This window comes from Globicephala melas, chromosome 5 (assembly GCF_963455315.2).
Source record: "Globicephala melas chromosome 5, mGloMel1.2, whole genome shotgun sequence".
Classification (NCBI taxonomy): domain Eukaryota; kingdom Metazoa; phylum Chordata; class Mammalia; order Artiodactyla; family Delphinidae; genus Globicephala; species Globicephala melas.
Genome location: NC_083318.1, coordinates 38,848,049 through 38,863,139, shown reverse-complemented (window position 1 = coordinate 38,863,139; position 15,091 = coordinate 38,848,049). Strand labels below are relative to the sequence as shown.

At 40.7% G+C, this 15,091-nt stretch overlaps 1 protein-coding gene across 1 annotated transcript in view; it reads left to right on the top strand.

Moving 5' to 3' along the window:
* The window catches only part of HS3ST1 (heparan sulfate-glucosamine 3-sulfotransferase 1), a 95,704-nt gene extending 88,652 nt beyond the window's left edge, over positions 1–7,052 (top strand). The window contains exon 3 of the transcript XR_009563963.1: positions 4,537–7,052. The gene's annotated coding sequence lies outside the window, so the exon portion shown is untranslated. The remainder of the gene's footprint in view (positions 1–4,536) is intronic.
* The last annotated feature ends 8,039 nt before the right edge of the window (positions 7,053–15,091 follow it).

Here is a 15,091-nt window from a genome sequence, read left to right as displayed (position 1 = left end):
TAGTGAATATCTTATGTTTTGTGGGCCACAGGGTCTGTGTTACAAGGACTCAACTTTGCCATTGTAGCGCAAAAGCAGCCATAGACAATACAAAAAACAATTAGTGTGGCTGTGTAATAAGCAGATGCCAGAGTTGACCCTGTTCTAAAGCAAGACTCTTAGCATCACCCCACAACTGCTTCCCATAACTTCCAGAGTAATGTCTGTAGCCTAAAATTAAACACATATAATATATCTTTTCATCTACTGTTTCAATCACTTTCCTCTGGATCCCCCCACTATTTCCTTTCCCTGTAGGTCTTTAGCTTCCTGTCCCACTGAACATTCTCTATCTTCTGAACAGGCTCAATTTTCTATCTAACTTGGGTGCCCTTTTCTCCAAAATTATCTTGTTAAAATTTCCCTTATCGCTCAAGACCACCTCTGACACTGGTTTCAGTTCCCAGGGGTCTTTTTCACAGTAGGAGTTCATCCCATCCCAAAGGGTCAAGAAGAAACTGTTGAGTGTTAATGCTCCTACTGGTGGTTTCTGTGAGGAAGAAACTTCTGTCATCTTGTGTTAGACACTAAGACCCTTGCTCTTGCCTGAAAAATCTTTGACAAAAGTCCCATTGAGAACCAGGATCTGTGACCCCTAATCTTGAAACTGGGCAGGCTCTGTGATAACCGTGACCATAGAGTATGGCAAATGTGAGTGTCATATGCTTGACGTATGTCATATGTGTGTCAGTGTCAATGCCTAAGTTTAAAAAAACTGACATCTTTTACTTTATGCCTTTTAGAATACTCTCTTTGGGAGCCCTAAGCAACAATATAAAGAGTCTGACTACTCTGAGACCATTTACTGTCATACTGGAAATGCCAGATATTAGTGCTTAGATCAATAGTATTAGCTGAACCCGGCCATGCCTCTCAAGGCACCACATAGGTAAGTAAAGCCATTTTGGAACCCCACACTAGCCCAGCCAGCAGCCAAATACATCTATATGACCTCCATCACCTCCACATGGGGCAGAAGAATTGTCCAACCAAGCCCTGCCCAAATTCCTCACCCACAAAATCAGGAGATAAAACAAAATGATTGTTTTTTTAAGCCATTAAGTTTGGGGCTGGTTTGTAACAGAGCGATACATGAGAATATAGGCTTCTAGATTAATCACCCTGTTCTCCTCAATTTTTGTGAAGGGGAATGTCCTCAACTCTTTTCCAAGCCAAGAGACTTCACATTCCCATTTACTTTGTGGTTGCTCTTCCTCCTGCTTGGAATGCTTTTTGACTGTGACTTCCTTGTATTCTTTACTTTTTGCCTATTAAAAATCCAGTTTTACAGACCCATTTATAATACCACTTCCCTATGAAGACTTTTCTGATTTCTCCAGGCAGTTATTCAGCAAGGCCTTGAAGTTCTCCCAGTACATGGTTTAAAAGCTCATCACTGTAGTGATTTCTTTTGTGAGTTTTCTTTTAATGTGGCTGCCTTCCCCAGTGGGCTGTGACCTCCTCAGAGGCATAAACCATGCCTTACTCTTCTACACAGCTCTGTTTGTTGTATGGTTGCTGACAATTATTAGCCACTTAATAAACATCTATTGAATAAATAAATGCAAGAGCTGGGATGTGCACACTAGTAGTTGCCATGTTGGATTAAAGATGATGAAGGCAATCTGAGAGGAGTAGCCAAGATGGTGGAGTAGGAAGACCTGAACTCACTTCCTCTCACAGGCCCACCCAAATTACAACAATTTACAGAGCAACTATTGATGAGAAAAACTAGAAGATTAGCAGAAGAGACCTACAACTAATGATATAAAGAAGGAACCACCACGAGACCAGTAGGACAGTAGGAGGGGCAGGGATATGGTATAGTTAAGACTCATACCCTATAGTAGGTGACCCACAAACAGGAGGATAGTTACAAATGCAGAGGTTTTCCCCAAGGAGTGGTCTCAACTCCACATCAGGCTCCCCAGCCAGGGCTCTGGCACCCTGATGATGAGCCCCCAGAATGTTCAATTTTGAGGTTCATCAGGGCTTAATTTCAGGAGACCCAGAGGGCTGTGGGAAATACAGACTCCACTCTCATTGGGCACACACAAAATCTAACATGCTCCAGGACACAGGGAAGGAGCAGTAATTTGAAAGGAGCCTCGATTAGACCCACCTATTGATCTTGGAGGGCCTCTGGGAGACGCAGGAGGGCAACTGGAGCTCCCCCTGGGGACATAGACACTGGGGGAAGCCACTTTGGGGAGCTCGTTCTACCATGTGGACACTGGTGCTGGCCTCCTTCCAGATTACTAGCACCGGCCCAGCGCAGCAGCCTTTTAACACTGGTACTATGTCTTAGGCCAAGGAACTACCTAGGTGGAGATATGGCCCCACCAACCAGTGGGCTGATACCTGCTCCAGGACCCCTAAGACCCTGCAGCCAACAGCCTCATGACTAGCCCCACCTATGAGTGGCCAACTTACTAGACACCCATAGTAGTCAGCCCACCACAACACAAAAATTCACACAGCTCACAAAGGGGACACCCCTAGAGCATATAGCTCTGGGGATCAGAGAGGAGTGAGCAGCTGGGAAACATAGGATGTCTCCTACAAAAGGTCACTTCTCCAAGGTCAGGAAACATAAACAACTTACCAGATATATAGAAATAAAAACAGCAAATTAGGCAAAATGAGGCAACAGAGTGTGAAATAAAATTCATATTTAATGGCAAGATTAAAATTTAAACAAAAAATTTTCTCTGCCATTTGGCCTCCTCTTTCCCCCCACTGTGCATTGTGTATCTGCATTATGCATTGACCAAACCTCCCCCATCAGCAGAAATACCTGCTCAACCATAAAGAGCAACATTCTCCTCGTATCAACAACTCCTTAAAGATAACATTCCTTCTTGATCTTGTAAAGGGTCACATGGAGCTTACATCTGGATTGTGTAAACTGTCAATAATACATCATTTGATGTATAGCCCTCTGTCTCAAAAAACCTGTATGACTGTGACTTGATTTCTAACGTGTGAGACAGTTCTCAGAGCTTTCTGACATGGTCTACCCAGGTTATAATCCTCAAATTTGGCTTGAATAAAAGTTTCCATTTCTTTCTCAGATCAGCTGATTAATTTTTGTTGGCAAGAGGACTATATTCAAAATGAAGAGACAAGATAACACCCCAGAGGAAGAACTAGCATAGCGTTGTAGGTCAATTATACTTCAAAACAAACAAACAAACAAAATCAAAGAAAAAGAGATCGGATTTGTGGTTACCAGAGACAGGGGGAGGGGTGGAGTAGGAATTGGATGAAGGTGGTCCAAAAGTGCAAACTTCCAGTTGTAAGGTAAATAAATACTAGGGATGCAATGTACAACATGATAACTATCATTATCCCTGTTGTATGTTATATATGAAAATTGTTAAGAAAGTAAATCCTAAGAGTACTCATCACAAGAAAAAAAACTTTTCTCTTTCTTTAATTTTTTATCTATTTGAGATGAAGGATGTTCATTAAACTTAATATGATAATCATTTCATGACCTGTGTAAGTCAAATCATTATGCTGTACACCTTAAACTCATACAGTGCTGTAGGTCAATTATATCTCTACAAAACTGGAAGAAAAAAAATATGTTGAAGGGAATCTACTCATTTACTGACAAATTAATTCAAACTTTCTCATTACTCATTCCAAAGGAAAGGATAAATGAGTTTAGTTTATTTCTAACATATAACATGTCAGGAATGAAGACTGAGACTAGGCTGTGAGGTGATCAGAAGTAAATCCTAAATCTCAGTGGGTTAAATGGCAAAGATTTATCCCTCTCTTTATGTCACAGTCCAATGCAGATTAGGCAACTCTCCTGAGCAGGTCTCCTCCAACTGAAACTGTGCACCTCATATTGGAACTTGAACCCACGCGGCCGGGACTCGAACCCGGCCAAAACCCACAGTCTTCCAACTGAGATCATACACCTGGTTTCAGGACTTAATGAAGCTCGGGTTCTTGATGTCTCATCGCAGAAAGAATTCAGTGAATTCACAAAGATCTTGTGTGAAATTTCAGTTGAGTTTCTAGTCTGTACTCTCACACTCTATTTAATAAATACTTGAGATAATTCAGTGCATTACAACAATGTATATTTATGAGTTCCTTTTTCCACAGAATATTCCCAGTGATTTGCAATGATTCAGACTGTGGGATCTGGTATCAAATTGCCTGGGTTCAAATTCCAGCTTCGTCACTTCCTATTGAACATAGGGTCGGTAGCATAACCTCCGCACTCTGTTTTCTCAGCTGTAAATCAAGAATAATAACAATAGTAACTCCTACTAGGGTTTGGGGGAAGATTCAATGAGATAATCTATGTAAAATGACTGTGAACTCTCAAGAATATAATAATAGCTCACTAAATAGTGCTTAATTACTTGTCGCAGTGCTATTTCTCTGATTTGGGAAAGGGACACCCATGGGTTCTACATCCTTTGTTAGGATGACAGGAGTTTTTTTTTTTTCTTTTTTCCTTCTCTTTCTCAGATAACAGATGAAGAAGTGACAGTGACAACTCTTTGTTGTTATCTTCTGATAATGCAAGTGTTGCGTCAACACAACAAGTTTCTTTTAAGTCATTGGTGAGCTGGAGAAAAGAAGACAGAAAGGAACCTGCAAGTACCATCAACCATCTGAAGGCCAGTCAAGTGGAAGTGGATTAGATGTGTGCTCTGTCACTTTGGAGGACAGAATAGATCTTTGGATGGGAGTTATATGGAGTCTAAGTTTTATTGAATTAAAGAAAAACAATTTACTGAATGTAAGGAAAAATATTCATGGTGTCAAACAATAGATGGGCTGCTCTTGTATTTTAAGTTGATTTCCAAGAAGCAGCCTCTGATATGATGATGAGCACAAAAGCAAATCAGAGACATGGGAAGGAAGTAAGATGAGGAAGGAGAGGAGGCCAAGGAAGTATATGATATCAAGTATAAGATATACCCACACTTGGAGGGTAGCTTTGGCTCAATCCCACAGGGGAGCCTTGGACACAGTGAAGGGCACATTCCAGAGTTCCTGAATCAGGGGCAAGGGAGCTGGAGTAGTTATACTCCTGCACTCATCATTAGTTAAGCCCTAGGATGACATACATTCCCAGGTACTTCTGGGTCTTTTTGCCTTATGCCTATAGGCAGTGAAGGCTCTGGTAGCCTGAAGGCAGCCCTCCAATTGCTGCTGTTGGTAGCAGAAGCACATGAAAGCTGGTGGACACAAAAATAGTTAAAGGGATCTGATGGAATATAGATGGAACACTGACATCATCTGCTAAGCTTTGTCTGTAGTAAAATCCCATTTCTGAGGAGATCCAGGCAGAGGCTGACAACTAAAGATATGGTCTCTCGACACCTATTTTAACTCAGAGTCTTTAACAAAGACTTTCTTTAGAATGAAACATTATCATTGCTTGGTTTCATTTGGCGCTTTTAAAAACCAAGTGCCTGGAGAAAGCCTTCCCCTAAATACATAACCTGGTCTCCAGTTGACCTGCTCTTTGGCTACTCAGTGGACTGTAGCTTCAGACAGACTTGGTTTCTCTTTCCTGCTCTACTCTCTTTGGGCTGAATCAGACAAATCACCTAACATCCTTGTTCTTCAATTACTTCAGCTATAAAATGGAGCAAATAATAATTACCTCTTAGGTCTAATAACAATATCTCTATATCTGGCTCACACTAGGTATATATATATGTGTGTGTGTGTGTGTGTGTGTGTGTGTATACTACATGCATTCCTTCATTCTCAATTTGAGGCAGTAGAAATTAAAGCAGAAAGATTAAGTCGCATCTCAAGTCTCTTGGAGAGAGTGGGGATTATTCCTATTCTACTGACTCTTTCTCCAGCACAATTTCTAATTTATCATTTCACATGGAAATAAGGATATGGATAAGGCCAGATAGAGTGTAGAAAAACAATAGATCAAAACCCAGTGTCACTGCTGGTGTTGTGGCGGTTTTTATCATCCATATCTTCTATTTACTAGCTATTGGACCTTAAGAAATTACTTATGTTTTCTGTGCCTCAGTTGTCTCTACTCCAAAACATGAACATTGGGCTACATGGACATAAAGTTCCCTTTGGTTCTAACCACCTACGATTCTAGGAGGCAAAGAGGGGACAAAGGCATGTAGGTGCTAGAAGTCTAAGTGTAGTGATATGGATGGAGTTGTATAATATTTCCTCAAGAGGTCAAAAGCCTCTGTTGCCCATAGGGGGAAAATAATAAAACATAGCCTGCCTACCGATGGAACTTGCATTTTCTGATTGCTGGTTGGATTTAGACTTATTTACTTGTTTCTCTTCAAGGGTATTTCCAATCCTGAGGTTAACGATTAACAAAACCATAATTCAAACAACTTACCTGAGAGGCACTGAGTATATGTATCTAAGAGAGGAAAATCGGCTGCAAATGAAACAGAATATTTGTGCAGTGAGCTCCTCTTCCCACAGATGCTGGGAGGTTACAATGCCACAACTGAATAGCTGTTTGAAATAGTTCACTAAATTACTCTGTTGGGTACCCCTTATTAAACAATCTGCTTCAGAAAGTTCTTTTGTTTTCTTCTTCTTTCTTTTCTTTTTTCCAGGGCTGGCAAAGTCTTACAATTTCATTATGCTGGGGGGCTTGGTGCTGTCTCTTTTGAGAGATATGTCTGCTTGGCAAGTGGCCCGAATTACCTTCGTTGGTGGGCCTTGATAAGTGTCTCTGAACGAAGGGAAAACAATTTGTACAACTCTTCCAGTCAATTGGAGGCTGAACTGTGGGACTGAACAAAGCTCCAAAGTGCCAATTTGCCCTTATCAGGTGCAGCAGAGAAAATGTGATGGCCGTTACTGGGAGAATAGGCAAGTACTCCCAACAAAATGAGAAAACAGTTATTGGACCAGTTTTATGAATCCAGAGCTAGTTCTGCAGCAATTTTCATACAATTATGATATGTTAGTATTGCCTCACCATATGGCTAGTCATTGATCATTTTGCCATGATATTAATTTAATATGTAGTGTGGATGTTTGTTTGTTTTGTTAATAAAATTGTCATTTTGGTGTTCTGATTCTATCATAGAATATGTGAGCATTGATAGGCTTTTAAATAAAATTTGTTGATATTTGTAGAATAAAAATCTCTTTCATAAACCTCACACTATTTGAACTTTCATAAGAAAGTTATTGAGTCCCATATACAGAAAGACTGACTGAGGCTGAGAAGTTCCTAATTTGTCCCAAGGTCAAGCCAGTGGTAACTGAAAGGTCAGGGTTCAGTCCATTTTTTTTTGTTGTTGTTGTTCAGTGAAATATTCTTTCTGGGCTGGGATACTAGCTTTCTTTAAATAGAATTCCTTTATAGGGATCCTGTTGTGACATATTCAAGACCTCTCCCAACCTACTGGAGAAACATATGTGGAATCAACTGAGTGACTCTCCCTCTGCCCATGTGTTGAGATCTAGGGGACATATTACGTACTCTGGAAACCAGAGCCCAGCTCAGGCAGACATGAGAAAGCCACCAATGAGACATCAAGGTTCATATAAAAGGCTGAAAAGGACCTCTGCAATGCTCTAGTTTTGAAATTCTGTTTCCCAGAACTTCTAAGATTCTGTGTGGGCATCTCAGAGTCCACTGCAGAGGTCAAGAAGAGGGTTTGAAGCTTTCTACCCTCTGCCTCAGCCAAAGCTGTTTAAATATAGGACTTTCATGAACACTTTCCTTTGGTAAGAAGGTTCACTATGGGACAAAATGTTTGAAATAACTGGTTTAATCCAATACACTCTCTTTCTGAAGGTGGAAGAAGCCAGCCCTAGAGAGGCCATGGGTCCAGGAGGAATCTGCATCTTTCAGGAAACCAAGCTACATCCCATCATCTCCCAGCTCCTACTTCTGTGGACCATTGCTGGCAGGGTCAATCAATAAAAAGACCCCATACCTCAATACTGTTAATGCTTAGACTCACATTTGCCCTATACTGAAGACCACATTTGGAAGCTGGGTATGTAGGGTTGTTGTGAAATATATAATTCATGAGGAGATAAGAATGTTCGAGTGGTAGGGAGGAATGTCTAAGTACCTATTAAATCTCTAAGGTCTTTCTCTTCAATAATATTTTATTATTAATTCACTTTAAATTATTACTCTATGATTAATTTCCATTCCTCCTCTCCATTCCCACTGTGTTGCATCATCTCTTAACCAGTGTCTCTGCCTCCTCTTTTGCCTATATCAAATGCATCTTATGCACAATCACCAAAACATATCTTTGCAACATACAAATCTGACTGTGCTACTTTCCTGATTGGAATCTGCTTCTTTAACAAGATGACATCCTGACATCTTAGCTGTACTGCAGAATGATTTTTTCTCTCTCCCTTATACCCACTGATTACTTCTCTGGCTTCGTCTCCCACTGCTGGTCCCCTTGTTCAACAAGTGCCAAACATAACATTTTACATTTTCCTCCACGCACTCATCACTGCTTCACACATGGACTCCTAGGCACATTCAGTCCCTCCTGTCTGGAAAACGCTTATGGCACTTGTGTACCTGGAAAACTCAAGCTTCAAGATGTACCCTAGGGCTTCCCTGGTGACTCAGTGGTTGAGAGCCCGCCTGCCGATGCAGGGGACGCGGGCTCGTGCCCCGGTCTGGGAGGATCCCACATGCCGCGGAGCGGCTGGGCCCGTGAGCCATGGCCACTGAGCCTGCGCATCCGGAGCCTGTGCTCCGCAATGGGAGAGGCCAAGATTTACCCTAAGAATTGCTTGCATTAGGAATCTTTTTTTTTTTTCCTATACCCATCATGTGTTAAATAAATGTTCTATAACATACCTTTATCTAGCAATTGCCTGATTCCAGTGAAATCTGCACATGATGTGAATATATCTGTCATTAGTAAAGCTTTCTGGGGCAGAACCTGCATTATACTTTCTTAATCCCCCCATAGTACCCAACACAAAGAATGCTCGATAAATACCTCTTGAATTTAAATGTCTCTATTTCTGATTCCATGTATTAGTTAAGGCTCTTTTGTTAAAGGAAATAAAACCACCTTCTACAAATTCAAACCAAAAAGGGGATTCAGTAGGAGTATGCAGGGATAATTAATAATATCCTAGGATGTGAAGTTCAGCACAACTTGATGGGGGTTGGAATGCTAGAGGCATAAAGTCCATTCCTCCATCTCTCTGGGACCTCAAGCTCAGTCATCCCTGCTTCTTTCTGAGGATCTGATGAATTTTCTTCTCATTTTGTCTCTGAGGATTGCTTTTCTCTGCTTCCGAATACATATGGAGGGAAATGATCACCAGAGCCCTAGCCCAATGTACTATCTGAGCTGGACCTAAAACTTCTGAGTCCTGATTTGAAAGAGGAAGGATAGGACTCTTTCTACTTTTCTAAGCAAACATTGTCAGAGGGGAAGGCATGGCTATGAAGATTAACATAGAGCCTATAATTACCCATTTGGTTGAGTCTGTTTGAAGAAAAGAGGATTGCACAAGCATCTCAGAAGTATCCACCTGGAACATGCTATTTGTATCATGATTAGGCAGTCTAGAGTGAGACTAGTATTTCTCATAGTGTTTTCCACTGAAAGTTAGTTCCATTGGGTGATGAAAGTTGATATAAGAAAAACAAAAACCTCTAGTCCCATAAGCTTGAGAAAATGCTCAGTTAAACACAGTTATCCAGGTTTCTTTTCTTCAAGACTCCTTAATGGCTTTTATATGCAAATGTGATTTCTGGACCAGAAAAGAAGGATATCATTTGTTGCATTCCCTAAACTTATTTGTCCACAGAAACACTTTTTCCCCCAAGAAACATCTTTTAGCATTAAAGTTCCATAGAGTATACTTAGAGAACACTGGGGTAGTCCAGTGTTAATTATCTCACCCTCCTGGTGGAAATACATACTAACCAATATGTTCTACTCCACCAATTATAGTAGTGGCATTTCCTAGACTGTATTTAGGAGCCTTTGAGAGGCGATAAATTCCTCTTTCTCTCTCCCCTCCTCTCAGCAGGAGTGAGTTGTGATTTCCCTAGTGACCATCCCTCAGGTGGAATCTTCTCTTTCTGTCCAATTTTAGGCCTAATTAAATGTCTGCTATGATTTTAACAGATTCCACTTAGGATGTGAGTACTGGTTCTTCTTGAGAAGTTGTTTCAGCAAGTAGAGATGAGCTGGGAAAACAAAAGCAGCAGTTATTTATAGGGCACAGCAGAGTGCATTGACATTATGTTTCCAGGTTAATGATTGGTTCAGGTCCATTCATCTCATGTTTATTGAGTGCTTGCTTGATTTTAGGCTCCAGGTTGGGCATTGCTGATACCAAGGTAAATAAGACTAGAGCCTAACCTGTAGCAGCTCAGATTTTAGTAGAAGAGACAGACATGTCACCAGATAACTTCTGAATGTGATAAACACTTTGGTAGAAGAAAGTAAATGATAAAGAGCTAGCACAGAGACTAGGACCATTTAATCTGGAGGAAGCTGCAAGAAAACACTCTCCGGAGGAAATGACACCCATTCCCTATTTTGATGAAAGGGTAACTGTTTTCTTTTCTTTCTCTTTGTCTGTGTTGAGTCTTTGTTGCTGCACGCAGACTTTCTCTAGTTGGGGTGAGCAGGGGCTACTCTTCGTTGTGGTGCACGGGCTTCTCATTGCGGCGGCTTCTCTTGTTGCATAGCACTGGCTCTAGGTGTGCAGGCTTCAGTAGCTATGGCTTGCGGGCTCTAGAGCTCAGGTTCAGTAGTTGTGGTGCACAGGCTTAGTTGCTCTGCAGCATGTGGGATCTTCTGGACCAGGGATTGAACCCGTGACCCCTGCATTGGCAGGCAGATTCTTAACCATTGCGCCACCAGGGAAGTCCTGAAAGGGTAAGTGTTTCAATGAAGATAAGAAAGGAGGACTTCCCTGGTGGCGCAGTGGTTAAGAGTCCGCCTGCCAATGCAGGGGACACGGGTTCGTGCCCCGGCCCGGGAGGATCCTGCATGCCGTGGAGTGGCTGGGCCAGTGAGCCATGGCCGCTGGGCTTGCGTGTCCAGATCCTGTGCTCCGCAACAGGAAAAGCCAGGACAGTGAGAGGCCCGCGTACTGCAAAAAAATAAAAAAAATAAAAAAAAAAGGAAACCTTTTTATGCATGACTGAGAAGAGAAAAGGGTCAAGGACAGAACCCTGGGTTATACTCACAATTAAGTGGCTGACAGAGGAAGTGAATCCAGGCCAAGGAACTGAGAAAAGATGTCCAGAAAGTTGGGAGAATTAGGGAGAAGGGTAGAAGAGAAAGAAGAAAATTTCACGGAAAAAAGAAAACAAAGAAACAAAACCAGAGCATCAAACGCTGCTGCAGAAAATCCAACAAGATTCCAAAATCCGTGGTTTTAAGGTTAGTATTCTCAACCTTGAGCTTGAATATATTGGAGCCCCCAAAGACAGCAATTTGGACTCCCATCAACTTTTTCCACTCACCCAGTGAAAACCTTAAATGGACCCATGATAAGATAGTATAGACTGTTATTACTGAATCAATGTAAACTTCAGTTAACAAAGATACAAAACTTGAGAATAAAGGGAAGGGAGGGATGGAAATCAAAGGGGTCTTTGGTGGGTTATGGGTTTGTAAACATTTATATTTGATCAAAAATATGCATAAGAATAAGGAATCAGGAGACCTGATATTGATACTGGATTCTACCATTAACCAATCATGTGAGCTGGATCTGATAATGACTGACATCTAGTGAAGAGACCAGGCTGCCATGTTGTGAGCTGCCCTGTGGAGAAGCCCATGTGATGAGGAACTGAAATCTCAGCCAATCAGCAATGAAAATCTGAGACCAGCAAACAGCTGTGTGAGAGACAGTCTGAGTGGAACCTGCCTGTGGAGCCTCAAGGGGACAGTGGTCCCTCCCAGTGATCACCTTGATTCCAGCCCTGGGAGAGACTCTGAATAGAGGTATCAGTTAAGCCACACCTAGACTCCTGATCCACAGAAACAGCGAGATAACAAATGTTCATTATTTTAAGCTGCTACATTTTGGCATAAGTTGTTACACAGCAATAGATAACTAATACATGTGTTACCCTTACAATGGTCTACTTAACACACATGTTTTCAAATCAACTTACTTTTTTTACATGCCTATATTTATTTAGATGGAAAACTTTATATTACATATGTAAGAGAATGGTATCAATTTCCACAAATGGAGGTTGAAAGCATCCCATTTTTATATACCTTGAAGAATAACTAGCTAATCGGAAGAACAAGGGTTTGTGAGAGAGACCCTGGTTTGAATTCTATGTTCACTTCTTGTTAGCTGTGTGATACTAGGAATGTTTTTTTTTTTTGCTCCAAGACTTAGTTTCTTTGTCTGTACAAGAGGAAATTTATCTCTATATTTTAAGAGATTTTTGAGGATTAAAAATGCAGTATTGTGAAAGTACCCAATGATGATAATGATGATGATGACAATGATGATAATTGCCATCTTTTTAATCCTTACCTCTGTACCAAGCACTATGTTAGATGATTTATATCCCCCCCAACTTTATTATATCATTATAAACATTTTGCCATCCAAGAAACTCTTCTGGAGAGGTTGGATAACTTGAGGTCACCCAACTAGTGTAAGGGTGGGGTAAGAATTCAAACACAAATCATTTTCATTACGAAGCTCCTATTCTTCACCATAATAGATTACAGACTACACACAGTTAAAAATACTTGCCAGTGTTGGTTGCCTCCTCTTGCTTATGAATGATACTTTTCAGTTTTCTGCCTCCTACTTTAAAGTAACATTGAATGCTTGTTTTTCTAAGCCAGATTTAACTTCATCTCTTGGATCATCCTCGGTTTTCTAATGGAGCAGTGGTCAGGACCCCATTTTTCTAGGTTCACAGCAGCTCGTCAACCATCACCCAGGGTCAATTGGCGCTGCCTGTAGTAATGACAAAATCCATGCCTTCAATTTCTTAATTAACTAAATACAATGAAGTCTGTAAATTGATCAAAACAGGATCTCATATAGAATTAATTAGGAAATTGCGGGGGAAGACTTGGTAATTAATTTAGACTTTATAAATCTTACTGGGAATTTTATGGAAGCCCCAAATAAAACACAGTTTTTTTAAAAAAATTAATTTAGAATGTGATATTCACTTCAGCATTTTTTCTTTATTTGGGAGCATGAAACATCTCAGCTTCCAGATGCTGTGTTAAGAGGGTGACATTCTGGGGTTACGCTGTGCCTTGAAAAATGCCCAGTGGCAGTGCCGTAAGCGGGCAGATGGGAGCCTTTTTATAAATTCCATGATTGCCCTTTCCCAGCAGATGCCTCTAAACATTGCTCTTGACACAATCATTTTAAACAAGAAACACCATTTTTTTCTCATCTTATCGAAAGTGTAAATAAAAGCATTCTTAGAAAATTTTACAATGTTTCTCACCTGTTACAAAACAATCTGCAAAACCAGAATACTTAATATTATGGTTTCAAGAAAAGTCCCCCAGCTTTTCGACCTCCAGCCAATGTGTATGAAAATTCTGGGGCCACCACTCTATTGAAACCCAGGCTTCATTGGTTTCCTCCATCCACAAAGGATCATACCCATTTGATTCATGGCACTGCGCCTGGTACTTGTAGAAGAGCAATGCATGGGGCACCTGTCTTTGCCTTCAAGGAGCACACAGGTGAGTGGAGGATATGGGCGGGAAAATGGGCAAGTTCACAAAAGTGAGTTTGATGGTGGGACCAGCAACCTTGTGTGGAGCAGTAGCGGGGATGGGGAGCTGAGACTCTACATTGAGGTGCTAGCACTTGAGCTGAGCTTTGAAGGAGGAAAGACTGTCACCAGGCAAGCTCGAGGGAGTGGCATGAACCTGGAGGACTCAGGGACAAGGTCACATCTACCACATTAAAAGGACTTGGGTCTATGATGGCTGGAGCACTTTATTTTTCTGGGTCCTGACACATTGGAGGTGATGATTGTTCCATAATAGCACTTCTGTTGCATTGACTCAGCCTGAATCTTTCTGATAATGAATTAAAAATGCAATTATAAAAAAAAAAGGAATGCAATTAGCTATTTTACATTGTGTTCATATATGCAAATTAGAGAAGAGACTTGATATAATTATGTAGAAAATGGAGGTTAATAAATATTCGTTTGGGCTGTAATTATCTGTACATTCGTAGAGAAGGATAGTTTAGAGTCTGATTTAATGGAGTAAGAGAAAGGAAGAACTGTATGTCAGCTGCTGAGCTATTTTTAATTGACTCCTCTGACCATGATGAGAAGGTCACATTATCCCCAGTTTACAGATAGGAAATCAAGACCCAGAAAGGGAAGGCAGGTGTTGAAATTTGCACAGCCATGCCTGACCAGCCTGGATCACGCCTGGCTTGGTCTGACTCTTAAGCTTATGTTCCTTTCATTTTCCCTCACTTTGTTTTATTATTATTTGAATATTTCATGATTTTATGGTGTAGTGATAGCTGGATTCAAATGCTAACACCTGAAAATGTATTAATCATTTTTTGTTTCTTTCAGGTAATTTAGCTAACAGTGTACTTTGACAATATAACCGTCAATTAATGACATCATAGTATGTGCAACTTATAATATTTGATTTCCACAATCTTAGTTATTTTAGGAAAAAAAACCCCAATAAATTCAAAGCATAAAACTAAGCCAGCTTACATTTACCCTTCAAAATTGGAAACTTTCAAAATGTACAATAAGGAAAATTGAGTAAATTATGTTATACTATTGGGTCGGCCAAAAGGTTCGTTCTGATGATGGAGAGGCCTGATATAGATAACTGGGGAACTGGTTAACAAGCTATAAAATCTGCTCTGCAGTTGGAGAAAGCATTAAACAAGCTGCTGCCAGAACTGAAGACCTTGGCTTCTAAGAATAAAGAAACCAATCTCTCACACTTCATGAAAAAGTTCCTGGATTAACAGACCAGGAATATAAGCTATCTGGAATACCAGCTTAACTATCGTAAGGACTTAGAAAAGGCAGACCAGAGTGAAGGAC